Source organism: Epinephelus lanceolatus, chromosome 14, assembly GCF_041903045.1.
Source record: "Epinephelus lanceolatus isolate andai-2023 chromosome 14, ASM4190304v1, whole genome shotgun sequence".
In the NCBI taxonomy this organism is placed as follows: domain Eukaryota; kingdom Metazoa; phylum Chordata; class Actinopteri; order Perciformes; family Serranidae; genus Epinephelus; species Epinephelus lanceolatus.
Window position 1 is genome coordinate 13,537,805 of NC_135747.1, and position 23,405 is coordinate 13,561,209.

A 23,405-nucleotide genomic window follows, 5' to 3' on the forward strand; every position below is an offset into this window, starting at 1 on the left:
TTGCACAAGTCTGTAATGAAAGATTCGCGTAAAGATTCAAACCAGAGCTAGAAGATCCCCCAGTTTGTTAGCGAGCAGAATGACTCGCTGGTTTACGACTATGGCTGCCTGTCTGTAGCTGTGTGTGAAGTCTATGTGTGTGTGTGTGTGTGTGTGTGTGTGTGTGTGAGAGATGTCAGATGTTAGTAGACTCTCAGCATTCACAACTGTGACAGGAGTACAGTGCAGGGCAAAAACTATGACAGCTCAGCTTGCGTGGGACATACTGTACACATCTTTTTTCTCTGTCACTTTCTCTCTCTCTCTCTCTCTCTCTCTCTCACACACACACACACACACACACACACACAGTTACATGCACACAAGTATCAGTATGTGCACGCAATCCATCATCTCCACACATAAACAAAACATGCATTCTCTTCTTTCTCTTCGTAGTGCAGCTACTGTACACGTACACATGCACAGTCACTCTCATGCACACAGACAAGCACACACCCCTCTCTCTCTCCAGGCGCACACACACATTTAAACACACTCCCTCTCACTCACAAGAGGGCTGTGGCAGTAGTGTAGTGCACTGGTTGGGGTAATGGTCTAGTGAAAAACCATTTCACGGCATAGCGAGCAGAGGAGAGGCAGAGAGGAGAGCGCGGAAATCAGGCAGAAGAGACTGATACTGAGGGGAGGGGGAGCAGACAGAAAGTGACACAGACACACACTCACAAACACACACATATGGAAGTATATTGATGACAGGAGATTTAAGAGAGCGCAAAACAAATTCTGAGTGTCTGCAAGGAAACACTGGTGAGCACACAGACGCAGATTCGTAAGAGAAGAATCACATTTGAGCATGCAATCCCGATCATGCTCGCGCTCGTTTTCTGAGTCTGCTCTCAGTTTTCTCCAGCTGTTTGGGCAGCTTTGGAGCACTTGAGATCACAAGAGGTCACTTGCCAACCATTTTTTAATAACAAGCTGCAACAGGACAAATTGACATCTGGACATCAGGGTCATGTCTTTCTCAAAATCAACCCAAGAAAAAAACGCCAGTTTTTGAATATATTGCTCCCCTGTATGGAGCAATTGGCAGCCATATTTAGGATGACATTTGAATTACATATTATATGCTAATTAGGGCTGTAGTCAACCAAAGAAAATCTTGGTTGACTGAAGTCGTACATAATCTTCAACTCATTGATTAGTCGTGGGGAAAAAAAAATTTGCACGTTATTTTTACTTCTGCGGTGGTGTCTGTGTCACTCTGCAGTTACACCTCCAAAACGCTAGTTGGCAGTGGAGGACTCCGTTAAGTGCTGTAAAGTTTAGTTGATTCAAAACAAACATTAAATATGGCTTAATAGAGACAAATTAAAACATAAGTACGCAAATCAGCTTCACTATAACTCGCAGCATTCACAGACGAACACTTGTCTTTATCTGGACACATTTCCCCCACCAATACAACATGCTAACGTTATTAGCACAAGCCTATCGCATTTTACATTGTGTAAATTAGCCTAGCTACAAGCGATCTTTTCCTCTTTTCATATAAAACCAGGGACAACAGCAACATTTAACAAAGGTAACGACACACAGTTTGGCTCCATTACAACTCACAAGGTTCACTGACAAAACAACTGTCTTATACTAAACACGTTTTCCGAGCAAATACAACATGAATACACAAAAATCACGGTTCGGTAAGTACCTCAGTACACAAGTCACGGTTCCGTTTTTTTTGGTACAGTAATGAAAAAAATAGACAACTATTAAATATCTTTTACTTATTGGTAACCTTATTAAAACATACCACCACAGCAGTTAACTCTTTTTACACAATTTTTGAATGAAACAAATATATATAAAATCCTGCTGTTTTTTTAACACATTTTTTGAATGAAAAATATAAATATAAATTTCTGCTTAAACAGTTTTACTCAATTAAAATAAAAAGTATAGTGCAGCTGGTCAGCTTTAAAGCCTGCTCAGATTCAGTTTTACTAGGAACTTACTTAGCTTTCCCACTTTGTTAAAGTGCAGTAAACAAAACATGCTTATATCTAAAGTGCAGCTTAAACAATTTTACTCAACTCCAATGGCGTTGATTATTTCTTTAGCGCGATGGTCAGGGAAACGCTCTTTCTTTTTAAACGACGACGATATCGTAGTTTGCACCAGATTGCTTTTTCTAGTCGTGCCGGTTAACGTTCAAACTCGGGTGGTGTCGCTTTAGATGCGTTAGCATGTTAGTTATTCGACCATTGAGAATTTGGTCGGACGAGAGCATATCGACCAAATAATCGACCAGTCAACCAGGAAAGTACAGCCCTATGCTAATATGCCTTATCCTTTAGCTTACAGCCTCAGTTATTGTAGGCATGTGGATCTTTGTTTGAACCATTCAGTCCCAACAGAATATGGTAAACTACTCTATATCGGAACCCCTTTACACCTTGTATCAAAATGCATTTTGGATGATCATATTGCATTCGGATAGTGCTTGGCCACGTGAAAGTGCAGTTGTAAATGCTCCCAAAACACATTAAGGATGGGTTCTGATCCGACCAGTTAAACCACCTCTGGAGGTGGTCAGGGATGCATCATCACCACACTGAACACTACTGCGTTTTCAATCCATTTACATGGGCAGTAATACATAATTGCACCTGACTATTTCAAACCAGTGAAGTAGCAGCTATTAGCCAATTAGGAAGCTAAGCTATTAGCAAGAAAGCAGCAAGAAAGCTTTTAGATATTCAAGACAGTTGTGGATCGAGTCAAGACAAGACCACGCATCTGCTTTCAATTTGGTTCAGTGGAGACTGGCTACAACTGTTTGATTGTTTGAGCTGGACAGAGCAATCGGTTGTCAGTTGGGTCTTATTATGGACACTGGAGACACGTGTTAATACCAGATGTAAATGTCATCAGGTGAAATGTAAATGTATGATTAGATACAATCTGGATACGAGATGCAATTTAATGCAAGGCGTAAAGGGGTTCTCTGGCACATTGTATGTCTTTTTGCAGCAATCTGCTCAAAGGTAAGCCTTCATAGATGTTTTATTACAATGGTGCAAGAATTTCTCAGTTAAAATTATTCATAAAAACTGACAGAAAAAAATGAATACCCTGTCTTTGGTTGAGAAAATCACACTAGGAATAGAGGTAAATGCAAAGCTTACACAGCCATGGCAAAATATACCTAGTAACTACTTTTAAATTGATTTGACTCTCAAAATCACATTTAAAAACTATCATTTGCCAACAAATTAAAAAGGATTTTAGCCATTTAGAATCAATGTGTTCTGTTTTTGTTAGAAAAAACAGACACCACATACTGCACTTGTCTTGCACTTGCAAATGCTACTGTCCCAATTTTTATTTGAAAGTATAGTAGAAGGATGGGTTTAACAGTTTGACCTTCACTTCCCGGTGAAACTGAAGAGATGATGCTTTGCCCTTAGTTTGAATCTGCGCTCAATGGATTTAGACTGGCAAAAGTCAGCAGCTTTGTTCATTAGAAATGTGAGAATCCCTCCTGCCAGCTCAAATGTAGTTACACAATTCTTCTTGCTGCTCACATTATTTGTTACGCTCAAGATGCATCCTCCCTTGCGTACAAACCTAATTCTGCTCTTACAAATCTGCGCCTGTTCATGCTCAAATATTGACTTGCAGACCAAGTAGTGCTTGAATTTGTTTCCCGGGCTCTCGAATCTTTTGTCGTCAGTATACTTCCATACTTGCACAGGAACACACACTGCAAGAGGGTTCATCTTTCTTCTTTCAACAGACCCTTCAATTTACCCATAAAACACACCACCCCATCACTTTCAGCACTGACACACACTCACTTCTCTCTCTCTGTTGAACACACAGTCACACACACATAATGGCTCAAACGTCCCATCCTTTTCACTCGAGCTGTTTCAAGGATTTCAAAGGGATTTAGATCGACATGGAGCATTTGGTAGCTGCATACTGCCTCAGTGAGACTACTTAGCCCAAATGTGAAGTGTCTCTTTCTCTCTTCCATCTCTCTCTTCAACTCTTTTTGTGCCCCTTTTTAATACTTCTTCATCATCTTCCTCTTTCTCCTCCTCTTCATCCCCCCTTCTGACTGTCTCCCATCGTTCCCTTTCATCCTCTCCTTATTCTCTCCCCCTCTGTGTCCACACCTCATCTTTCCCCTTCATTAAACAACTCTCCTTAAGTGAAATAAAGGGTTCCTCTGAGAACTGTTAAATCTTCACTCTTGCTTAAAGGGTCTTTTTTTCCCTCCTACATCCATGCTGTTATCTTACACCACCTACCTTTCTCTTTTCCATACATCACTTATCCCTGAATTAACAACTCTCTCTATCACTGCTTGCTTCCCATTTACTTCCATATTTCTCCCACATCCTGTCCTCTATTGTCTTTTGCTAACCCCTCCCTTCCTAAAATCAATGATGACAAAGAGGAACAGCATAATCTCTATCATTCACTTCTGTTCCCGTCTTCTACCCCCTCCTGCTATTTCTTTCTTATTTTGTATGACTGATAGAGAGTGGGAGGATTTCCTCTTTGCCCCATCCATACGTTTCTCTTACTCTCAGTCCATCTGTCTCACTCTCAATGTCCTTTTCTCCTTCCGTAAATCGATAGAAAAAGATTTTGCTTCCTTTCTGTCATCCCTCTATCAGGCCCCCCACCCTGCCTCCCACCTGTGTAGAAATCGATGAATAAGGGAAGGCTGGTTCTAATCCGTATCAGTCATATCGTTCTGCTCAGCCAGCACTTTGGACTGACTCAATTAAAACACAGCTCTGAAGAGGCTGCGGTTTGTGTGTGTGTGTGTGTGTGTGTGTATATGTGCGTGTGCATGTGTAGTATGTGCTGCCTGTGATATACCTACCGTAGGCTAATACAAGTATGTACATGTAAGTGCGTGCAATGTTGTATATAGGTGTGTAGGGCCACCTCAAGAATCTAGCCTGTGACTGCAGTCAGAAAAAAGACATCAGTCACCATTCTTGTAGCACAGTATATAAAAAAAATAAATCAAAATAAAATAATAATAATAATAAAAAATATATCAACGTAAAAAAATTCAAGTTGTTTGGACTTAAAGCCACAGTGTGTAGGAATTTCTCCCATCTAACGCTGAACTCATATATTGCATTCAAACGGATAGCACACTCTAGCACCTCACTGTTTCAAAAGCGTATTGCAACAACGGTAGCCGCTCTGTACCAAAAAGCTATGATAACATTGATGAAACCATGTCATCCGATACTTCATGGAGTACTCATTCAGGCTCCTACACAGACACATGTGATGAGAGTTGACAAACGCCCTCACCATGCTGGCTGTGTTTACAACGTAGGACTGTTGGGGCACGTGTAAATCGAAACGAACCAATCACGTCTTGTCTTATGACAACTGACAAGTGGCTCAACCTCACACACCTCATCCCTCTCCTCGCATCACTGTGCCGCAATGGCGGTGCTGGCCACTAACAGCTGTTAGCCGCTGTTAGCGCTGTTAGCTGTGATTGCATTACTTCTCTCCTGCAGCAGCTCCTTCCAGCTGGGAAAGGCTATCCCGATGTTGACCCTTGTTTTTTTGAATTTGTCGGTCTCGTTGCCCTTTTGAGCTTTCTTAGCTTTGTTTTTCTTGCAATTTTTTTCCCCTAGGATTCTATGAACATGATGCTGGTCAATCATGTTTAGTCTTGTGTTGGTCATGCCCCTGTTTTAGCCGATGTGCTGGTTCTTGCTCGTACCTAAGGAGTGCAAGCCCGAGCAACAGGATGCTGATGCAGTTCACTTTACGGCCACTTTTGTCATTAATAACAAGGATTTTCTGAAAGTTACATGCAGAACCTTCACAAATATAAGTATCAGCACTTAAAGTAAAAAATATAGCTGTTTTAACAACAAACCAAGCCAGTCCTTTCTTGACGCAATCTTCTCTCTGATCAATATTAAAACAATGCAAACCATGATGAAGACAGGTATCCAAGCCAACCGCTCCCTGCACTCGTTCTTCATAACACACCACAGATCTCAATCCATGAACAATTCATCCATGTTTGTATGTGGAATTCAGAACAGGACAAGCTACTGTGATTACAGTGAGGTGCATGGGGAATTCAAACCTGAAACTTGCTCGTGAAAAATAAATAAAACTCCTGACAGGTGTTGCCTCAATAGTTTAAACTTTCAGTAGACAGAACTAGACTCAAAAGACACTGCAGCCTGATTTCTTTGAGTCTTCCCAAAACTTCTACATTTTTACAGTGTAATGTGCATTTACAACAGTGATGATGTCTCAGGTGTGTTCTACAATTGTGGCTCTGTATGTGTCTGACCTTAACTTTGAAGCATGCAGACACGGGAAAATCTCATGATGAAAAATTACTGAATACAGATTTTCCCCCTCAGACCACACTGTAGTTATACATAGAATAATTTAGTTCAGACGGCACATTTACAATGACATATCCATAAAAATATCAGCCCCCTTCTTTCTAATTGTCTTTTCTTTGGAAAAGCCTTCAAGCTTTCACTGTGGTTTGCTACTTGGTGTAAAAACCGCTCCAGGTTTTTTTTAAATAATTACAACAACACCTGGCTGTGTGTTATTAGTTGGATTTTGTCACTGGTTCATATTGAAGGCCATTCTTTGTGATTACTTCACCCCAGGCATGCACTTAATATTTCAGATGGAGTGAGAAAGCTTTACATGCACATTCACATGCATGCAGACACAGGAAAAAGGAAATCCATTCATACACAATCACTCTCTTGATCACACTCTTGCACAGCCACATTCTATGTGTGTTTGATAGATTAATGCTCCTTGTTCATCAAAGATGATATTAGTAATATGTCATTTTAGTCTCTAGTGATGGAGAAGAAAATCAAGCACCTGTCTTCTGTGTGTGAAGTGAGCTATGCTTCAGCTTTTTAAATGGCACACATCAGAGAGGAATCTAACACCAGACTTTTGTTTGTTTTTTCATTTAGTACCAGATGTCAAGCTGTGATTTCTTCTCCTTCATTTGCTTTCCAAACTCACATCACATTTAACTTGTACCCTTCAGTAACTCTCTGCCATTTCTGGCCACAGGCAATGGTCTGTGATGCCATCCACCTCCACTCAAGCCGTAGGATAACAACAAGACAGGGTAAAACAAGCTCATTCACCTTGTTCTTCCTCCTGCACTCCATCTTTCCTACCTCCCACTTCTCCCCAACCATGCAGACTTCCTTCCGTTCATTCACCCCTGCCCTCAGTCGCAGCATCCCGGGCTTTATTTAGTCCTCCCACTATAACTCTCCATCCATTCATTTAATGCTATATACCATCTCTCGGCCCATCCATTCATTCATTCTGGAGAGAGCAGTAATTGCAGCGGCTGGTGAAAAGCCATCCATTTCCACAGGCTAATTACTACAGCCTCTTAACAAAGTAGCACTAAAGGAGAGAGAGTAGACAAGCGCATTCACAAGTACATGCTTGTTCACATTCACACACATGGTCACCTCTGTACACACACACAGCTATTCTAATGAGACTTTTCCATAGTTCATCATTTTTTCAATCAGTATGTGTTGACCACACAGGAAGACTCTACGTAAGTCAACTACGTCCTGTTCATCAGTTAGATATGCACTGGGGGCGGAAAAAAAAAACAATACATGAAACCGATAATTGTTTTTGCAATTCCTTTTTTCTCCCTACATATTAAACAAAAAAGATGCAATATGTTAGTTAATGAGCTTTAGAGGTGCTTGAGGGCCGATTTTGTTACATTTGGAAAGATCCAGGCTGGCTGTTCCCCCCTGTTTTCAGACTTTATACTAAGCTAGCCAGCTGATAGATGTAGTTTAGTATTTAACATAAAGACAGGAGAGAGAGGTATCAAACTTCTCATGCAGTAAAGTATTCCTTTAAGGTGAAATATAAAACCAAAATATATAGTACATGCATATACTACATACAGTAAGTAGGACAGCTTAAAATTAAATAGAACAGTTTTAAGAGACCTATTGTACTTTTCTTTATTTTCTGTACTTTATTTTTTTTATCTTACACATGGTAAAAATAAAAGTAATCCCTGCGAGCAAAGGCTTCAGACTGTTTTGAATACTCTGTTTTTAACTTTTTTTCCCTTCGTTTGAGACAAGCTGACGTTGGCTTGTAACAGATTTCTTTATATGGTCATCTGCTCCAGGCACGCTACTGCAAGTGCATAAGATGCACTGCTACATGTAGCTACATGCTAATGTCAGGGAAACACGTAAACTTGGTTGGTGATGTTATTCATTCCTCCCCGATTCCAGATCATATTCCTGCTGAAACATGTCCGGTTGTGTTTAGAAGCTTTTATTTTCCACAGTAGAAGGTACCACTATTCCCCATTACAGTCATTCCCAGGCTGTGTGTACACTGCCAACTTACATGTAGATAAACGCTAGCGTCAGGGAAACATGTACTCTTGGTTGCCAATGTTGTTAATTTCTCCCCACTTTTGGATCATATTCCCGCTGGATCATGTCATTCCCCAATTTTTATGACGATGCAAAGATGCTGAGATACAGAGGACCCAGAAAGGCTGACTAATCAGACCAGACCGGGCATTTTTAGTGAGGGGGGGCTCAAAGAGACAGACACTAAAACAGAGCTTTCTCAGAGAGACGGTGAAAAGAGATGTTCTAGTACAGACAGTTTGAGCAAAATAAGAGTTTTGGCCATTTAAAAATGTAAAGATATTCCAGCAGAAACAACAAAACAAAAAACGAAACAATTCCGTTATAATCATAATGCTTTGTCTTTTCTTCTCTTCTCTTGGCTTAAGAACAAAATATGTTGGACTGTTATTTACCTGCTTGTAGCATTGTGATCCATCTTTGAGCAAATAAAAATGTGTCTTAGTGGGTGGTGTTCCTGTGTGTGTTTACAAAACACACTAAAAGCTGTGGGCTGGGGAGTAAAGTTTCAAAACCAGAAATCTCAGCACCTGGCAAAGTAATCGCTGAGTCATTGCTATTGATCAACCACCCTGTGAAACCTCTGCAGACATACACCATTTTGGTCACTTTGTGCTATTGGGCTGTAAAGTCTCACTCTGCCCTGCTGAGAGACACGGCCAAAAGAGTGACGGTGATAGACGACGAAAGTGAAAGTCTGCAAGAGAGGCAGAGAAAGAGAGTGAAAGAATAAAATAATCATGGGCAAATTTGCTTATTTGTTTACAACACCAAAGAAGCAGCAATCATCTTTATTCACAAACCTCTTTCCACTGAAATGTCAGCGAAGCACTAGAATAAAGGGCTAAGAATTAAGACTGGAGCACAGTTAAATGTCACGGCGCTGTTGAGCCTCTCGTACAATTAAGACCACAGAAGGTCAATTTTCCCCAAAGCACGCAGCTTAGAGCGTCTCCCATGAATACAACGATTAATACTACTTAATGCAAAGCGTATCCTGTTTATTTAGTGTAAGTTTGTGAGGGAGTTAGTTTTGTGTGTGTTTGTATGCATATCAGTATGTAGACCTATCAATCAAATTAAATCCCGTTTTTTTCTTCTTCTTTTTTTAAATGGCATTTAAAAGTTATCAGGCAGGTGATATCCCAACACTTGCAGCAGACATCAACACACATGCTGACACACACAAACTTGTTTTTGTCACTATGGAGGACATGGCATTACTCCCTGGAGACTTAACCTCAGCAATAACCACTACCTGCCTAAACTCAACCCTTACCCTAATCCTAAATGTAACCAGAAACCAAGTTATAACTCTGAAAGTTAGGCTGCTTTCACACTGGTAACTGGCTTCATTTTTGGTCAGGGATAAAGAAAAAAACACATTGTTGCCTTTGAGTACATTTAGGTTGACTTTGACACCTTCTTAAACATCAAAATCAAGGTCATTTTTTCCAGTCCCAACTGCCTATAATTCATGGCTTAGTTTTAAATATGGACAACAAGCTTTATTAATGTTATTACACTCAGAATTTTTATAATAACAACTAGTAGGCTTTACAAAAGCCCACAGACAACAGCAACGGCAGAAAATATAAAAATAAGAACTTCAATTCTTATTCTTGCACAAATTTAAATTTGAGCACTTTCAGTTTTCCATGTCTATGAATGTCTATTTTCAAATTCGAAAATCCCTCAAATTCACAAACTGTCAAGGACTTCACGGACCCATGGGAACCCTGATTGAATGACAAGTAATTCAGTTATTGAACATTTGGTAACTGTCATCCGCATCATCTGCTCTACACAGTCCACACATGGGGAAGTAAAATTTCTTTGACTGACAGCACCTCATGCTGCATTTTCACTGTGCTTTGTGTGGACATTTATCCTCTCTGTTGTTCACAGATAACCAACTTAGTTGTAGGGAATATGAGAATTACTAGATGAAAATGTATGTCATATATAATGACATATGTTTCACTCAGTTTTGATTGGGGAACTTCAAAAATACACAAAGTAAGACACAAGCACATCAACTCACCTGGTGATACACATAGGTGTTACTGTGACTACAAAATCATCTGTATAAGTGTATGCTTATACAGATCAATAGATTACTCAGCAGTTCATGAACAGCAGATTTATTCCAAAGTAGTTCACACTTCTGTGGTTGGTCTGCTTTGCTATCACACCACAAACATCCTTCACAAAATTCTGTGCCTTAACCAAACAGATTAGGTGTGGGGGCTAACTTTTTGTCCCCAAATGGGAACTGAGTCCCCATAATAACAGTGTGCTAAGAGATTTTTGTCGCCACAACAAGATTAATAAAAACACACGAGCACAACCACGCACACACACACTGACCAAAAAAAAAAAAAAAAAAAGATCCTAAACAGTGAAACAGGAGACGGCTGTGCACTTTTTCAGTTCAAAACGCAGCTTTTTTTGGTGTGTGTATTTTTTATATATACTTATATATTTTAGGAAAAGAGAGTGAGGAAAGTGAGGGATAGAAATGAAAGAGAGAGAGGGAAGGGGAAGCAGCGAGTGTGGTGGAAGAGAGAGAGAGAGAGATGGGGATAAATAAATGATAGTAAGAAGGAAGGTAAGACGATAGCAGGGAGGATAGGATTAGTCTCTGCTGCAAAGCCTTTGGAGAAATACACACAAAACCACACACACACACACACACACACACACACACACACACACAAATATTCAGCTGTGCACACACCATACCGTGACACAGACACATATTATACATGCAGTAAAAAAATAAAATAAAATAAAAGACTGAAGACACACACAAAATCACACATACATTTAAACCCAACACACACGCACACACACACACACACACGCACACACACACACACACACACAGGTCTATCCAATCCGTTCTTAACAGTTAAGCTTGTCCTTGAAAGTGCAAGGTGGGGAGTTGATAAGGGGACAGAGAGAAAGAGAGTCAGGGGTGAGGCATATATAGAGGGACAGAGAGAAGGATGAGGAGAAAGGGAGCCGAAAAAGTGAAGGAAGATAATTTGGTTTCCTCTAAGCCCCCTCCCTGCCACCCAGATAGTATATCCGTCTACCTCTACCCCCCCCCTACACTCCGTCTGTGTCTCTCACTCCTTCTCTCTACGCCAAACTTCCCGACTTAAAAAAGTTCCCCTTTGAGGATTAGAGGGAACAAAGAAAGGTGAATTCCAAGGAAGACTGAGGGAGAGGAAGAGAGAAGTACGGGGGGATGGAGAGGAGGTAGGGGTTAAAGGGGAGACAATTTGCTGGACAGAGACGTACAGATGATGGGAGACAGGACAGAGACAGCAAAGATGAGAGCGGGGAAATTTTTTACTCCCTCTGCCATTTTTCTGATGTCAGCGCCTTAGGTAAGAGAAATCTCTGCTGGGTTTTTATTTGTGGATTCCTGTATTATTTATTTATTTCTCTATGATATCTCAGGAGCAGGACTTAGCATAAGACCATAAGCACATAAGAGCAGCACACCCACCTTTCTAATGTGGGCTTGTGTGTGTGTGTGTGTGTGTGAGAGAGAATGTATGCATGTGCTGGTGCATGTACAGAATCTGAATACCAAGTCTGGAAATATATGTTTTTTTTGTGTGTGTGTGTGTGTGTGTGTATGTGTGATTGTGTGACGGCAGGAGCAGGTGGCTACAGTGGCAGGTTAGATGGAGCTGTAATAGGATGAGAGTGACACTTTCTCTTTCTGCCTCCCTCACACACACTACTCCGCTTTCAGATGATTGGCTCCAGTCGGGGGGGTAGTGATGGCTAGGGTGTTTTTTGATTCAATCCTCTATTTCCTCTATTTTTTATCTCTTCTAATCTCAAGAAAGTCTTGACCCCTTTCTCCTATTGTCTCCTTGTGTCATACTGCTCTAGTCTCAACATGCTTTATATCTTGTCCTCTCCATTTTAACATTGCTCTTTCCCTTCTCATCTCCTGTTTTTCTTTTTCTCTGGTTCTCCTGTCAAGTATTCCTTCCCCTCCGCCTGTCTACACGTATACAGATATTTTTCAAAAAGGATGAATGCCCCCTCCTTAAAAAAAGAAAAAATAATAATATTGCTGTCCACACAAACTTCACTTTCCAAAATATCTCTGTCCACACTAAAAGGCAAAAACATCTCCCATCGCAAAGCTGTCTACCACAGTCTCCGCATATCACAAAGGGAATAAAGTGTACAGGCTAATGTTACCTTTTTCAAAACACCTACTGGAAATCTTATCACTGTATATTCCCCTTCTATATAAGGACGGAAGAGCTCACTCAAACAAACGAGTGAGACACTACGTTCTACATGTCCACACAGATACAAAGTCACCAGAGTTTTGAAAAATATGCACCTTAGGAAGCATTTTTCCTGACCTAAAACTCCAAATCAGTAAGACAGGTTTTATTATAATGACTAACACTACACAATGAGTAATTATGAATCATTTTCAGCCTGTTCTCATTCCCAGGTTCTCAAATATAGACGCTAAGTCACGCCCCTCGGCGTGTAATATCGACACCAATGGAAGTGTTTGGTGTCTTTATGTCTTTATGCACCCACTTTCAACTCCAGTGTAAACCCACCTGTGGCAATACTTGACGCTGAGAGCAACTGATGTTGTATAAAGAGGGAGAGATGGCATGTAGGGAAGTAGGGGAGGTGGATGGGTCAAACGAAACCAGACTTACATTCAGGAGAACACCGTGCGTGTCCCATATGAAACCAAAAGTCAGCGTTGTTTTAACGTGAAGTTGTGTAATTTACATTTTGTTGTTGCACACTGACATCACTCGTGATGTATTTATGTCATGTTACATTACGTAACAAACAAACTTATTTTAAGCAAAAACACAATCTTTTATCCTTAGCTGAACCCAAAAGTTTTGTTACCTAAACCTAACTGCAACTGCTCCACATTAACCATGTGTTACGTTGTCTTTCAGCTGTGTGCGTCACATACATACACTAAAAGGTGTCCTGTGCATCGCAATGAGACACTGAGGGACGTCACAAAGCGGCAGTATTTGACGAATTGGGAATGAGAGGGGTTTGTTATTCTTTTTAATGTCTTTATATATTAATAAATGGAGACATAGATCAGGCAATTTCCACTTAATGAGAAACACAGAAAATACTCATTAAATATGTAGAAGTTCTTTAATTATGTAGGTGAAAATACTCCAGTTGTGTATGAATTGTAGAGAGAAATATGTTATAAGTTTGTTTATGTGGTGTGTATGACTGTACATGTTAAAAGGATGAGGTACACTGGGTTCATGAAAAAAAAGAAGGAAAATGGACAAAGAAGTGTGGAAAATGGAGGCAATATTTGCTTTTGTGCTGGATGACATGCTGTGGAAGGAGGCAGAAATCCACTTGCTACGCTGAGCTTTTGTTCGGTATGTGGACCTGAATCCATGAACAGATATGTACACATGTAAGAACACACAAACACACAGAGCCCACCGCGAGTTGTTCTTTCCGGGGGTCTTGCATGAAAAGAAATACACACAAACAGTCTTTAAAGTTTAAATCTTGTCTGACCTATATTGCATGACCCCTGAGAAACCATCTCTTTTCTGGTAGTCAACTTTCCCAGAAATTGAGCAAACAAACTGCTTGTTTGACCCAACTGAAATGCATACTTTACTTATGTCACAATATATTTGATGTGGTTGGGCCGATAAGGTGTGATGACAAGCTTACACAGCAGGAAATCTATATCCTCAAGGGAAATATCTGCTTGTTGCACGCACAAAATTCTCAAAATCCTCACAAAGAGACGAGAAACATCACTGATCAGTTTTCAATTTGTCTGAAAGCTCTGACTTGGCTGCAGGGTCAGATATTACCTTCAGTACAAGGGTGGATAGTGTCATCTATCAAATACCCCCCAAGAAATGGAGATGGAAGTTTTCTTGCAGACACAAGCAGTCTGTTGCCGATTGGCCAGGACGTAGACTTAGCTCTAGTCCAGGTGGGGGAGACCAAGGGGGATGGGCAAGGGAAGGAGGACAGAATTAGAGAAAGCAGGATGGGTGGAGAAGAAAGAGAAATGTAAGGAGAGAGCGAGACGGGGATTAGAGACCCTCTGAAAGGCAGTCACTTAATTTCCTGGCTAACCTGGCTATGATTATCTCCTGGGTGGGAATGGAATGTTTGATGTCCTGGAACCAGACTAATCCTTGGTGACTAACCTCCACCTCTCATTTCCTCTGGATTAGCTCACTCTGCTACTTAATAAAAAAGGTGGAGGTGGATAGATATGAACCTAAGAGAAAGTGGGAGAAAGATTGTCTCTCTTTCTCTGACTGTGAAAACCGTCCTCCTTAAAAATGACTGCACTGGCCATTAGTTGAAACATTTTAAATTAACTGTCTGTGTTTTTCCTGGCAGGGACCTCTTGTGGCTTTGTGAATGATGACTGTTGTCTCTGAGAAGCAAAGGTGCAAGTTAGTGTGACACTGCTGTTGTAGTACCACAAAACCTTGTAAGGAGAAGATTGGGGTGGACAAAGCTGCTTTCATCTCATCTCCTATCAATAGGATTCTTTGACCACTCTCTAACCTTAAGTAAGCAGTAGGGCTGGGGCAAAATGCTTATCTCCTGATATGATATCATACTTGAGTGCCAATTCAACATGTACTGTGAATTTGAAGTATTCCGATCTAAGTATTGCAATTTGATGCAATGTGCTTCTACTTATGTTAACTTTTTTAATACGAGGCCATGGGAAGAAAAGAGTTGAATCATACACTTCTATAGACTGTGTGGCATGAGACATATTTCCAAAAATAATGTATGGCTTCAACTTTGTTTTTCTTGAAACCACAGTAATAGCGGGGAGGTTTTTCCACCTCCGCATTTGAATTGCAATGATTTAGGCATTAAATAATCATTAAAAATGAAACTGCAATATTTAAGTAAGTTGATTTTTTTCCCCACTTTCCTACTGTGCAGTACAGTTTTTGTGCAAAATTTAAACGAGGGGAAAAAAATGTATATCTCATTTTATATTTCTTATGCGATCCTGTAGGCAAATAACGGATGGGATGGAAAAGAGTGAAACAGTAGTAGTTCAATCACATAGAGACGGAAGGATAACCGAAGAGAGGACAGGATAACTTAAGGAGTGCTGTTCATTATCAATATTTTGTCTCATCTTCGTGTACGAACAGCAGATTAATTAAACACATAAAACACAAGCACACACACACATACACACTCATTCTTGTCATGGTAACCAGTTGGCTGTGACTTCTTGCCTGTTTGGACTGATGTATTGGTAAAGCTGAAGGTGCCACAGTGCCTCCAACAATTTGGGACCTCATGATTGAGGGTTATTTGAAAATTCACACAAGAACTGCAAGGACTTGCAACTCCCACAAATACACACTTTTAACGCCACTAAAAAGCTGCAAATTAACTAACAATTTTTCAGAAAAGCTGTTGCCAAATTATGCTCAACAGTCTTTCCCTGTTTTTTTTTTTTTCTCACCAGGCTTTTCTCAAGAGGGAAAGCCTGAAGTGTTGCCAGGTTACCAGCCAATCTGACCAATGACATGTCACTTGACCCTTCTCTCGGCCAATGCCCTGCCTCCAACAACCGGCTGGGCCCCAGCTGGCCAATTAGCTTGCCTCTTAGTGTGGAGCTCGGCCAATGAAAAGCCCCGGGAGACTTCTGTTCATCTGAACTCACAGATGGGAGGACAGAGAGGGAGAGTGTGTGTGTGTGTGTGTGTGTGTGTGTGTGTGTGAGTGAGTGAGTGAGTGAGAGAGAGAGAGAGAGAGAGAGAGTGTGAGGGACTTGGCCTGAATTCCCTAACACTATTGAGACATCTTCACTGAAGAGGTTGGCTAGTTTTGAGTTAGCAGTTGGAGACAAATCTCTCCATTAAAAGCGACCAATGGGAGAATTACATTGCAAGTAGCAGAAGTAAAACGGAAACCAATCTGCAAATATGCCAGATTTTAACATGGCGGCTACCTATTCTTGATTTCTTAACATTGTAAGTTTCTGCAAAACCCCTTTTATCGTAGACATTCTATAATCTTATGATCACATCATAGTTTCTGTCCAGCTATAACTAGGCTCCACTGTAGAGTTTTGATTATGACCCTTAATATGGATGTGTTACACGCAGCAGAGTTTCAGCTTCAGCTCAAATTACTTTCTTTTCTTAATCACTTTCTATCTCTGCTTCACTTTAAAACTAATAAAAATCACTAAGGCAGGCCAACCTTTTACTGTCCATTAGGCCCAATTTAAAGAGGAGCACTCAAAAGTAAAGTTGGCAAACGGTGAAAATTTCAGTATTAAATGGAAAGACCTAAATGTTACTGGGTTGGAAAACTGTATTGAGAAAAAAAAAAACACAAAATACAGACCAGAGTGGAACTTGAAAAGCTTTCCTTGCCTCACTGGTTACACTGATTTGGAGTGAAACCTCTCCCAGCATTTTAGCAGTATGTCTATTTTTTATCACAAAAAAACATTAAGTGAAACTGACTTTCTTTCAGTCAGCATTTTGGACAGCTGTATTGAAATGCCACACTTACATAAGCTCCCCCTCTCTCAATTTCTCAGCATGTGACTTGAGTTTCTTCTATTTCTGTACAACTCTTGCTGAATCTTTCCCTGACACACACTCTTCCCCATGTTTAAAGATAACACTTTCTCTCTCAATTGCAATTTCAGTTTGCTTCATTGGTGTGGCATGAAAGCTCATCTGTGCTGACTGGGAAATATAAGAGCAAAGTAATAAATAAAACAAATGTGTGCGGAACAATGCAAAAGTTACAACAGAAAAGTTTATCTCATATAAGTGGTGTGTTTTTATGAATGCATTCATTTCTATGCACAGTGCTGTGTTCTACAAATATGCAACATGTGAGGTGTTAAATAAACAAGTAAACACTCTATACATACCTCGACAAAGCCGTCTGTGTGTTTATGTTTGCCTGTTGGCTTTTTTCTCAGAGCTTGAAGTCATGAGAGCTTAATAGAAATTTAGATTTAATCAAATGTAACAACAATAACATCCATGACATACCTTAAATAATTTGGGCATTATTTTCTAATTCTATCAATCTGTTTTCTGTTCCCACTGATCCTGTGCGGTGATAGTACAAATGTCCATGGACAAGATGTATAAATTATGTGTTTGCTCAAAACCATGTATATGCCATTTCCCACACAAACTAGTATTTATAAAAGTTGAATGTGCGGTGAGAATGTGCGCACCTTAGGCATTCAGATCAAGCTTAAACAGGGTTTTCTAGAGCCAGATATTGGTGAAAGGATCAGATGGGGAAGAAATATAAGGTAATAGATGGAACCAGAATAAAGATTGTTTCCTTCGGTTGTATGTCAGTTTCACTAAGGCTGATTCCTGGACTCCTGGCAATGTTCGGAGAATCAGGCTCAAGCATTGTCCAGAGTTTCCCTTTCACATATGTAGCACACGACAGGAGAATGTCAAAAAGCGTTTGCACCCACTGGAAGCACTCTGTTTGGTTAAGATGAGGCAGGACATAATGTGGATTATACTGCGGTCATGTGGCTGCAATGTAAATTGGTCATGAATAACAGAGTCTCTTGCCCGTTCTTGCATTTCTCTGATGATTGTGACTTCAGCCGTTACTGACAAAAGTTCCAGAATCACGTAATTTCTCTAGTTAGACATATTTACTGCCTTCTTTGTGCAAATGACCCTTCTTCTCCATCACTAAATGTTTCTTTTCTTCTGGTTTTACGAGAGCCACATGATCAAAACATCAACACCCCCACCCGCTCACTGTGAATTCTCCGAACAATGACCTGCTCTATTCACACATGGGCTCAATCGGACATTACACGGACCTTATATTAGGGAGCTGGCAAGGTAAAGTCCATTATATGGTCCATTCCAACTGATTGGGACGTTTGCACCCTCACATACATCTCCTCTAGGTAATGTCTAGATAATTTCAGGCTTGCAGTGCCTATGTAAAAGCAGCTTAACTGAATTATTTTTTCAGTCTACAAAAAAAATCAACACTTATGAGCACTGCATTTTTAAAAAAAGAATATTTTCATTTACATTTGAGCCATCATCTTCTCATGTTAACGCTCTTTTCATTTACCCTCAATTGTGAAGAACAGTGACAAGTCTGTTTCAGTAATAGCTCTATTAATTAATCATTAATCATCTCTCTGACATGTAATAATGATGAATGAGATAGCCACGCTGGTTTATGACAGAACCATGCTTATGTACAGCTTTATCAATGTGACAAAAATACTGCTATACATCTTTTAATTTTTGTGTGAAATTTGTCATGTTTCCTAAAGTTTATTTGGTTACCTTCTTGTGCTGAGAGTAATCCCTGCTAATCATCAAAGCCAATAAGATTTCTAATAGATTAGCCGACATGTCATATATACAAATTTCCCCTTAAGTACTGCAGCTTTAAAGTATTCAACAGGAGGTTCAAAGGGCAGGTTGTGTTGGAGGGGACACATTGGTCATCGAAGGAGGTTGTGTTCCTAATGTTTCTCAACATCTTCCACTCCCTGGTATTCCCGCAGACTCTCTTTTCACCATATGACTTTCAGGTGACTCTCTCCCACTCCCTGACTCAGTCTCTTTAGACATCTACACTTCCTTAAACCTGCTCTTATTGTGAAACTCGCTGATTCTCACTACTGTATGACTCTCAATCTCTCCCTGTCCCTCCCTCTCCCAGTATTTCTTATCTACCAGATGACTCACCATATTTCAACGTCAGATATCTCTCCCTCAGACGCTCAAGAGCTGCATGCTGCTTTAAGAATCGCTGACAATCTCCAAATACACACACACACACACACACACACACGCACACATGCTCCCATGCTCACTCACTGACAAATGTGTATAGAGCGCTCACAGGTACACATATTTGACACTTAGAGGTGTGTATGTCCTTGACAACACAGCTGAGCCAACAATCTAGAAAAACATGTACACACACGAACAAACACACACTCACACACACATGCATGGCAGTTGGCTATCTGTCCTGTCCACAGTGCAGTGGCCAGTGGTGATAACACTCTCCACTGGACCAAAACTCATCACTCTTTACACACATACCTGGACAAGGCTCTGTTTGTGTGTGTGTGTGTGTGTGTGTGTGTGTGTTTGCCTTTTGGCATCTTTTTCAAAGACTGAATAGAAGTCATGAGAGCTAAAAAGAAATCGAGATTTGATAAGACGTAACAACGTCAACATGCATGAACTCTGCCTGGAAGGAACACGCAGACATCTAAACACACAGCCACGGCTATGACCGCAAATAGGTTTTCCAAGAATGTGACCTCTACATAGTAAACTGTATTATTCCAACCATTTCTGCCAACAGCACTGCAACAAGAGAGGCTTTCACACTAGATTAAAGGATAATTTCTATTTCTGCATGTGATATTGATGTGGCCCTTTTCGGAATATGCCAGATGAAAACACATGCAGGGCTTGGATCTCTGGGAGCAATGGCCATTGTGTGTATGTGTGTTGAAAAATGTATATGCCCATGTCTAGATACATATAGACAAAGTATAGCCATTAAAAACAAAGGAATCAAAGGTTTGTTTGGTTTGTTCATAAGTAAAGGTCAGGTTAAATCATGTGTCTTAAAGTAGTTTTATGATTTACAATTAAATAAATAAAAAATACATCTCCATATATCTATTTATAGAGCTAAACAAAATTTAATTAAAGTCTTTTTTCTTTGGTTCTAACACAGATTTAAAAGTAACACATCTACAAACCATATTTTGTCTATCTATTGTATGTGCCCACATATCCTGCACAGGATCGGATCACATTTGAGCTGGAGCCTGTCCCAGCTCACATTGGTAACCAGGTAGGGTATACCTTGGACATGCCACACAGCCCAGACAACCATTTACACTCGCATTCACACCTACATGCAGTTTTAGGTTGCAACTGTACCTGGACTGCATGTCTTTGGACTGTAGAGAGCTTGCGCGCGAGACCAGCGAAAGCACGTGAACACACATTAACGCGGTGCCCATGTCACATGGCCTCTGCGCAAGCGCGCACACATGAGCGCAGTGCGCAGAGAGGCAGTTAGAGCTGCAGGCTACAATGAGGCTAAAAACAGTTTTTTTCCAAACAACTTTTTATGTCGGGGCTTCAGGACACTTGGATCACTACGGACGAGCAATATGGAAATATTTTGTGGTTTCAATTATGTGTTTTTGGACGTTTGAGCCTCCCTCAGCATATGGGTGAGTAGATAATGGATGAAATTTCATTTCTGGGTGCACTATCCCTTTAAGGTAAAAGTGCAAACCACTGAGCCACTATGTCGCTCTGAAACTGTGATTTCAAGTTAAGGAAATTATTTTTTTTCTGTGGTCAGAGCACTCGTCTTCCATGCAGAAGGTCCAGGGTTTGAATCCTGCTGGGGTTGACATCAGCAAAGGCACGCGGTCGCAAGAGATTCCCACCGCCGAATCAAACGGGATCAGATTCCTTGAGGAGGATTCAGGAAAAAGAGAGTAACTCCTGAATCTGAGCCAAGTCCTCATTGAGGGCGCATTTCAAGCCCGTTGTAGACGGGAGGTTCAAGACGTAAAAGCAGATTCAATTTTTTTCTGCATGTGTTTCAAGAGAAATACTGGGATTACTCCAAGCACCTTAAACAGACTCCTGCCTTTTATTTACAGGCTGAACGTGGCACATTTTAGCTGCACAGTGGCATGCAATGCCAAACACAGTCTCACAGCACTCTGTAATGATGGTGAGATGTTTGGGCTATGACATGAAAAATGGGAAAACTCCTCTTGCTTCCAAATATATATGTGTGTATACTTTAGAAAGACCCAGACATGGTAAATTAATATAATCCAGCAAGTAAGCAAGACATTGTGTTCAAGTTTTACTTTGCTTCAAAGGACCTTTAACATACTCAGGAGTGCAGACTTTTTCTGTTTTTCGAGGCCATGTCACACCACTGTTGTCCTGGTAAAACTGCCATTTTGATCAGCTTTCAGCACTTTCCTTTCTTATAGTCTCTGTGGGTAGGAGTTTAGTACCACCACATTTTGTTTTTACCTCCATGTAGCAGATGTCAGCTGTGTTGTCAGAGCTTTAATGAAGGCAGTTGAGTGAATGTTTATGCAGAGACACTTCCTGCTGCTACTGTTTCATATCAAAACGTGAAAGGGTTTTATTGTTACTAACAGTGCAGCCTCAGGCACAAGAGTTGTTCCCTGCTAACTTCATGTTTGACAAATAGTTGGTTACACTGACATATGGGGCCCAATTTTCGTGATGACGCAACGTACGGCGCAAGCAGTGCACTGACTGTTTGGTATTTTGCTGATCTTGAAATTTCCTTTCCCCATCTGTATGGTGTTTTGATGACACGCACAGAGCGCAGATGGGAGAAGACGCGCACACAGGTGGAAGATTTATGCAAATGAGGCAGCGCAAATTGTGTCTTTGCTGAGAATAGATGTGTAAGAACCACGTCTGTGTCTGGCTTAATGTCACTTTGATGCCAGTCTGGTGATTTTAGCAAACTAAGTGCTTGGAGTAAGTGCACAGAAATGACAACACATGATTCGTTGTCCACAGCTTCTATATACTGCATGAAAAGTTTCTCCTACAGTTCATTAAATCCCTACAGCCATCTGAAGGCAGCGGGGCAGACATGTTGATAAATCTGCAGCCTCTGATTAAAAAAGTGTCACGCCAGAGCGCAGTGCCATTACACACACAACGTTCACTGTGTTCACCTTGATTAAATTACGTGCAAATGACACCAGGCTATTACAGAATAACCACACACACCTATACACACATCAGACTGGCCTGTTATGACTCTGTGTTCTGCCTGTGTCCCTCCCTTCTTTCCAATTTTCTTTTTACCAAAGTGGCTTTTGACATTTTATTTTTAAAATGCAAGGCCACCACTGTGGCACATTTTCCAATATGATCTTCGCTTTACAACTAAATAAAAATCGCACCATCTGTCTCTGGCTGCAGATTTGTGCTGCTGTGTGTTCACATTATGCCGCTCTCTGAACAACAATATGATTTCCTGAAGAAGAGTCTTCTCAACTGTTGAGCTACTGTTGTTACACTTCCCTGTGATTAGCTCAGCTGTATCAGAGCTACAGGCATGAGACCACTGATGTGACTGGCTTGGAGTGTTTTTTTTTTATTACCACACCTTTAGTTATATTATACTTTACTCAGCACTTTTGCATGTTGTGCTGCTCCACCTGTATGACTAAACCAGCGGGCGATGCACACACAGTTTGTACACCTAAGACCTACCGCTTCTCACTTGTCCCATGGGATATGTCTTTGTTTGTTTTGTCAGTGGAGCAGATGTAATACATCAAGTAAGGTGATAACAGAAGCATGGAAGTTTGGCAGAGCTTATCAGTTCTTTAAACACAATTAAAAGAAGCAAACACTGCTTCCTGTGGTGTGCACCAAGGATAACTCCATGTTCTCAAAAGCTACTGGACCACAAAAACATCAGTGAGGTTACTGGTTCATTTGCAAAGACTTAAATCATCAATAAAAGCTTCCTCAGTTCTTCACGTCAGGGCCTAACATGATGAATGTTGTCTCTCATCTGGGACTCAGGCACAAACAAATTACCAAAGTAGTCATGTGGGGACCCAACAACCACACATTCATGAGCAGTTCAGGATCTTGACCCTCGGCTTTATGAGGCCAGACTGTAGGGAATCATGCATGTTAAAAACAGATAATAAGTCATGACATGTTGACTCATTCAGCCCTGTTGGCGCAGAGAAGACACAAATCACACAAGCCAGTGAAGGAGTCTCTGTGTGTCTCTGTCTCTGTGAGCATGTGT

At 40.7% G+C, this 23,405-nt stretch overlaps 1 protein-coding gene across 7 annotated transcripts in view; it reads right to left on the minus strand.

The window, feature by feature from the left end:
* Nucleotides 1–23,405, minus strand: part of LOC117251034 (partitioning defective 3 homolog B-like) — a 266,671-nt gene that overhangs the window by 25,368 nt on the left and 217,898 nt on the right. The window lies entirely within an intron of this gene.